Genomic DNA, 8,027 nt, shown 5'->3' on the forward strand with positions numbered 1-8,027 from the left:
TTCGTCTACTATATGGTATTCTTCTAATATATTATATTATAGTATAAACATTATATTTGGAAAACCACTTTGAGTTATATTGTAGTTTAAAACACTAAATTTGTGATGGGCTGTATTTGACACATATTTGTGTATTTATATCTATATTATATATTTAAAACAAATCTTATATAAACACCCAACCTAAATATTCATGTTCAAGTTTTCTTTCTTCGCCACGTAAACAAACTTTTGTTATAACGCCAAAAATGGAATAAAAGACACATAATTGTATGATCATGATATATTGTATTTTGATTGGGGCTTGTACAAAACATGCATGAGCATATATTATTAATTTATCTCTTGTTTTGTGTAATTCGAATAAGATTGCTTCAAATCCAACGTATCAAACGGATTACCCATTTACTAAAGTCTAAAACCCAAAAACTCAAACATGTTCTAATATCATAAAAATGCATGAGGTTTTAGCAAATTATTATCTCATATGAATTACCATTGATTATGTGTGATTAATTATTAAGAAGGTGAAAAGGTTTGGGGGTTTCAAATACATGAGGTTTTAGCAAATTATTGTGGGGGGTTTCAAATACATGACAGTCAAGGGAAAATGCAAGTTTTATAAGTATGTAAGATAATGATGATGTTGTTTGATTTTCGGTAAGTATTTGAACCATAATCCCCTCGATGTCTAATATTGTTTAGTTTGAATATCACATTATCAATGTGTTCATTCTGTTGTCGCATTGTCGGTGCCATTAGTCAAGTTGGCTATAGATTAAGCTCGAGCTTTTTACAAGCTAAGCGAGTAGCTAAAGAGCAGCACCACTAGTTTACATCCTCACTTAATCTTTGAATCAAGCTTGAATCGGAAATAAAGAACTTTTTTATTTTTACAAGCAGTGACAGACACATGTGGGCCTAAAATATGAAATTTCTGGATCAAGAAAGGTAATTTTAATGTTTTTGTGTTTTAATATTGGATATTGATATGGTCAATGTCGTAAGTAATATGTAGGTGTTTGTTTCTATTCGACTTAATATAGAAAGTCAGGAAAATAAACATTCCCCATTAAGTCTACAAACTTTTCCCTCGTTTCTTTAAGTTTGAATTGAAGTGTTTTTCTTAAATATTTTTCAAACATCATTTATCTATATATGTTATCATGGTTGTTTCTTTATGACTTAATGCAGAAAGAAATGCCTAATAGACAAAATTTATAGAAATGAAAATTTTTTTCAAGAGTAAATTACACGAATGGTCCCTATGGTTTAGGGTAATTTGCACGTTTGGTCCCTAACTTATTTTTTTAACTCGAAAGGTCCCTATTGTTTATTTCTGTTACGCGCTTGGTCCCTATCTTACCTAAAAAGACTATTGTGCCCTCAATTTTTTTAATTTATTTAAATAACCACACCCCCAACCCCATCCTCTCACATTACCTTACATACCCCACCATTTTTTCCTATTTAAATAATAGTCTATTTAGGTAAGACAATGACCAAGTGTGTAACAAAAACAAACAGTAGGGACCAAGCGCGTAACAAAAACAAACAGTAGGGACTTTCCGAGTTAAAAAAATAAGTTAGGGACCAAGCGCGCAAATTACCCAAAACCATAGGGACCATTCATGTAATTTACTCTTTTTTCAATTACCTTACAAATTTGCCTTCTGATTTCTGCTTTCGTTTATTTTTTCAGGATTTGTTTTAGGTGAAGAGATACAGTTGCGAAGAAAATATCAAACATGTACGTAAATCTTTTGACAATGTATCCTACACTTCATAAGCCATTACGAGGGTCTAAATTACACAAAAATAACAGTTAATATCCGTAGTTAATAATAATCCAATATCAACAATAGGCCCATATCGTAATTAGGACAACCCGAATTTCTGGTTGTTAACTTTCTTTCTCTCTGTCACGTACACTAGGTGCAATAGCTACAACACAATCCGTAACTATTTCGTAGCTATAAGCGGATACCTACGAAATTGATATGAAAATAAGTATGTAGCATAAAGGCACGTGGCTAAATTATACCTACGGATTAGCTATGGAATCGCTACAAAATAGCTACGAAAATAAATAGCTACGGATTACCGACGGGAGTCATGTTTGACTAAAATTGACTTTTTCCTACGGAATAGCTACGGAAGTAAATAGCTACGGATTTTCTGTAGGTAATCCGCAGTTAATTACTTTTTATTTAAAAAAACAGTAAAAAATTATAAAAAATTACAGTTTATTCTATCCAAAATATTGAAAAACCCATTACATTAAACTTATAATAATATTGAAATTCAACTACAAAACAAATAACATTATAATATAACTAATAAACCTAAAAAAGTATCAAATACAAATACATATTACTAATGAACATTGTCTAGTAATACAAAAGATTTATAAGTTGTTCAAATTTATTATATAAGTAACATAAAATACACAATTGATAATTCTACTATTACTCACCCATGTTTTCTAGTTTAACAGCCTTGAATCCAACCTCATATTCACTTGTCAAATATTGTCTACAAAAGGTTAATGCTTATAACCACCGCCTTTAAAATAAACATAACATATTTAGATGCAAAAAAGTAAATATATTATATAACTAGACAAATAAAAATAATAGTTAATAGAAGTATTTAGACAAATAAAATATAATGCTTACAACCAAGCCTTTCAATTACTTTTTATCCAAACAATTAACATGTATCATTTTCATATCATTTTTACTTGACAAATAAAAATAATAGTTAATAGAAGTATATATATATATATATATATATATATATATATATATATATATATATATATATATATTGCAACCAATTCAATTCATACAAATAAGCCAAATCATTTTTTGAATTGCATGTTACCTCAGACTATACTTTTATCTTATATAGCAATGTACTTGTAAAATTAACCAAACAAAACCAAATCTAAAATTATAAAAGCCCAAATCAAAATAGATATAAATAATTCATCACTATCACAAAATGAATTGCATTTCAGGCACTAAAAAAATACACACCTTAAATTGTGTATTGTTTGTAGCATTTCTAGCAAGTCTTTGCATCTTCCTACAACATAACACAAAGCACAAGTCAAAAAAACAAAACGCCAAATATTAAAAAAAAACGAGAGGCAAACAAACCTATGGTATCATTGTAACAAATAAACTCCTTCCATGTTTCCTTATGCTTAACTGCAAAGGACCTTATTCACACCACAGATGGCCAAACCCAAATCAAAAATCAATACATACCAAAATCAGATAAATCACATATTACACATATTGGAAACTAATTACATAATGATTGAGACTCAATCCTAATGGGTTTTGAGCATTCTAACACTTTCTAAGTGTACATGCAACCCTAATAACCTTGGATCTATGTTTGTCTAATTATCATGCAAAGTTGAATTCCAAGGTTATATTCCTATCTAGCATACATGGGGAACATTTTTATATTGAATGAAAGATAGAATAACATACCTTGTTGTTGATTATGATCCTTGAAACCTTGTGAGCCTAGCACCCCAAGTGTGATGCCTCAAATTCTTCACACAACACCAAATGCAAAGAAGTAAACTTTGAGAGAATCTTACAATTGCAAAATCGGCTCTAGCCCTTTAGTTTCTTAGTGTAGCCGATTTTGGGGAGAACACCTTTGTTTATATAGTGTGTTGCATTAGGTAAACCCTAATGTAACTTGAGTCTTCATTTCATGATCCATGGGTTAACTCCATGGAGCATCCTATCGGTGGAACCCAACTTGATAATCCATGGAGCCTCTTAGCCCACTATATAAGATATGGAAGATTTACATAATCTACCCATATATTTAATTAGTTATCTTTTGATCACTTAATTAATTCTAAATTAATTCTTGATCAAACTAATTAAATAATATTATTAATATATTAGAACTTATAATATATTAATAAACCATAAGTGTTAGTTCTCTCATTTTAGTTTATCCAATTGCATGGTGCCATGCAACCCAAATGGACCATGCCGGGTCGGGTCAAGTACATACCAGAAATAGTTATGGACTTAGACACCTTATCAACAGTCTCCCACTTGGATAAGTCTAATAACTATAACTGCAATACTTCAGGAACTGATCGGCAATCGTAGCTCTTTCAAGGTCTCTCGGAACTGAGAAGATGATGATATGCCATTTAAGATAAGTGATCATATAATCCTCTGTTCTAGATATCAGTCGGAAAAATGCATGGAACAATGTCTTACTTATTGTCCAGCAGTTTGTTTCCCGGATTCTGATTTGTTTGACGATGAACTTAATTGAACACATCAACTTAGTTCTGATCGGGCCCAGTACATAGGTCAAAACAAAATCATTGAGGGGCCCATATATCAGCTTCTAATCCAAGAAGGAGAAGATAAACTTCGACTCAAATGTTTGCTCTACTACTTGTTGAATCATACACAAGAGCACGTTTTATAACATCAAGTTACCAATGTGTTTTCGTACAATCAATGCATAACCAACTCATAGACACAAATCATATCTCTAGGTTTGAAGACTTATATGATATTATCATCTAACGATCACTCGAGATAAATTCCATGAAGTGATTCCAGTGAGCATGGGTTGAGTCCAATCCTCAGAACTTATGAGTACTATGAGTGTTGTAGCCGTGTACAAGAACTTAGACCTCTGCAACCAGTCATGACAGTCTTGATTCATACCTACTTCCGACATATGACCGACTATAGAGGTTCGAATAATATGATATACCAAACATAATTATTCTGGAAGTTAAAACATGCAAAAGAAATATAGTAAAAGATCGACAAGAGATCGCAACACTTTACTCATAAATAAAACACCTTTTATTTATCATCTAATGTCAATTACACTTTACAAATTTCGAAAATTATATAACTACTAAAACTAATATCATCCTTCAGCCATATGCTATGAGCATGCTGGAGATGCTTAACCCGAGTCAGTCCCTTCGTGAGAGGATCTGCTGTATTTTCATCTGATGATACCCTCTTTTCCACAAGGAGTCCTTCTTCTATTCGATGTTTAATGAAGTGGTATTTTTGTAGGTGTGTCTGGATCTCCCATGATCCTTTGGTTCCTTGGCTAAGGCAACTGCACTTTCACTATCACAGAAAATTTCCATTGGCTCCTTAATAGCTGGTACAACTCTAAGGTCTCCTATGAAGTTCTTCATCCGTATCGCCCCCTTTGCTGCCTCGCTCGCTGCTATATACTCTGATTCGCAAGTTGAATCAGCCACTGTCTCTTGCTTGGAACCATTCGAAGAAATTGCTCCTTCGTTTAAGGTAAAAACCTAGCCTGACTGAGAGCGGAAATTATCCCTATCAGTCTGAAAGCTAGCATCACTATACCCTACAACTCTCAAGTCATCACTCCCACCGAGGGTAAGGACCCAGTCCTTAGTCCTCCGTAGGTACTTGAGGATATTCTTTACCGCAGTCCAGTGTGCCTTGCCAGGGTTCCCCTGATACCTGCTAACCATGCTCAAAGTAAAGGCTACATCAGATCGAGTACACGTTATATCATACATGATCGATCCTACAGCCGAAGCATAAGGTATTCGACTCATTTCTGCTATCTCAGCCTCAGTACTCGGGCTTTGTATCTTACTTAATCTGGCGTTACTCTGGATTGGTAACTCTCCTTTCTTGGAGTCCTGCATGATGAATCTCTTCAGCACCTTATCCAAGTAGGTACTCTGACTAAGTCCAATTAGTCTTTTACTCCGGTCTCTCAAGATCCTTATCCCTAGAATATAGGCATCTTCTCTTAGGTTCTTCATAGAGAAACACTTCCCAAGCCAGGACTTAACTTCCTGTAGAGTTGGGATGTCATTTCCTATGAGTAGTATGTCATCCACATACAATACCAAAAACCTAACTATACTCCCACTAGCCTTGACATATACACAAGATTCATCTTCACTCCTAGAAAAGCCAAATTCTTTGACTTTCTCATCAAAGCAAAGATTCCCTCTGCGAGGTGATTGCTTTAATCCATAAATGGATTTCTCAAGCTTACACACTCTATTAGGGTACTCTGTAATGACAAAACCCTCTGGTTGACTCATGTAAACATCCTCAGCCAACTTTCTATTAAGGAAAGCGGTTTTGACATCCATTTGCCAAATTTCATAGTCATGAAATGCAGCTATGGCTAACAGAACCCTAATAGACTTAATCTTGGCCACCGGAGAAAAGGTCTCATCATAATCAACTCCCGGAGTTTGTGAGAAACCCTTTGCAACCAGTCGTGCCTTATAAGTGTGTACATTACCATCCATTTCGGTATTCTTCTTGAAGATCCACTTACACCCAACTATCCTACGACCTGGTACATTGTCAGCCAATTTCCAAACTTGATTGTCATACCTGGACTGTATCTCGTTGTCCATTGCCTCTTTCCACTTGGCTGAGTCAGGGCCTGCCATGGCTTCTGCGTAACTATTAGGCTCATCCAGACCTATCAGTGTCCCATCACTGATAAGTGTATCACCTTCCGTAGTAATATGGAATCCATAGTAATGCTCAGGTGCATTCCTAACCCTTGTGGAACGCCTCAGAGGTACATACTTGTTGATTGGCTCAACATGAGTTTCCTCCTCAAGTTGAGTGCTAGGGTTCGAAGTTCCTTCACCACTTGACTCTTGAATTTCTTCAAGGTCAACTTGCCTCCCACTGTTTCCTTGGCTTATAAACTCTCTCTTTCGAAATACAGCCCTCCTAGCTACAAAGACCGCATTTTCACTAGGTCTGTAGAAGAGGTAACCAAAGGATTGTTATGGGTAGCCGATGAAAATACACCTCTCACTTCGAGGTTCGAGCTTATCATGAGTCTCGCATCTCACGAAAACCTCTCAACCCCAAATCTTGATATGGTCTAGTTTGGGTGCTTTACCAGTCTACATCTCATGAGGATTTTTGACAACTTTCTTTGTAGGGGCCAGATTAAGGATATGGGCGGCAGTCTCTAAGGAATACCCCCAAAATGAGATTGGCAGCGAAGCTCGACTTATCATGGAACGAACCATATCCAACAAGGTTCGATTATGCCTCTCAGCTACACCATTCAACTGCGGTGTCCTGGGAGGTGTCAATTGTGAGACAATCCCACATTCCTTAAGATAGTCGAGGAACTCTGAACTAAGATACTCACCACCTCGATCGGATCAAAGCATCTTAATGTTCCTGCCTAATTGATTCTCGAGTTCCTGTTTAAATTCTTTAAACCTTTCAAAAGTCTCTGACTTATGCTTGATTAAGTAGACATATCCATATCTACTGTAATCATCAGTAAAAGTCAAATAATAACGATTAGCATCCCTTGTGTCATGTTTAAAGGGTCCACACACATCCGTGTGTACAAGATCCAACAAACCTTCACCCCTTTCACAAGAACCTGTGAAGGGTGACTTTGTCATTTTTCCAAGTAAGCATGATTCGCAACTATCATCTGACTTTACGTCAAATGACTCCAAGACTCCATCCTTCTGGAGTTGGCCTATGCGTTTCTTGCTTATATGTCCAAGAGGACAATGCCATAATGATGCTTTATCCAAGTTATTATCATTAACAAAATCAATACACAATACATTATTTCCTAAGTTATCAACCACAGATACAATTTCATACACACTATCACAAGGTAATGCTTGAAAATAAAGAACATTATTAAAGAAAGAATTAATCGAACCAACTTCATTATCAAATGAAAAGGTGAAACCTTGTTTATACAATGCACGAAAGGAAATAATATTTCTTGCCATTTCTGGCGAATAACAACATTTATTCAAATCTAAACTAAACCCACTACTTAGCGATAAAGTATAAACTCCAATCTTGGTGACAGGTAAAGCTTTCCTATTCCCCATGATTAAGTTTATTCTTCCATGCTCCACATTCTCACTTCTTCTTAGTCCCTACAAATCAGAACATATATGAATACCACAACCGATATCAAGGACCCAATAGTTAGAATGG

The sequence above is a fragment of the Lactuca sativa genome, chromosome 9 (assembly GCF_002870075.4).
Source record: "Lactuca sativa cultivar Salinas chromosome 9, Lsat_Salinas_v11, whole genome shotgun sequence".
Lineage (NCBI taxonomy): Eukaryota > Viridiplantae > Streptophyta > Magnoliopsida > Asterales > Asteraceae > Lactuca > Lactuca sativa.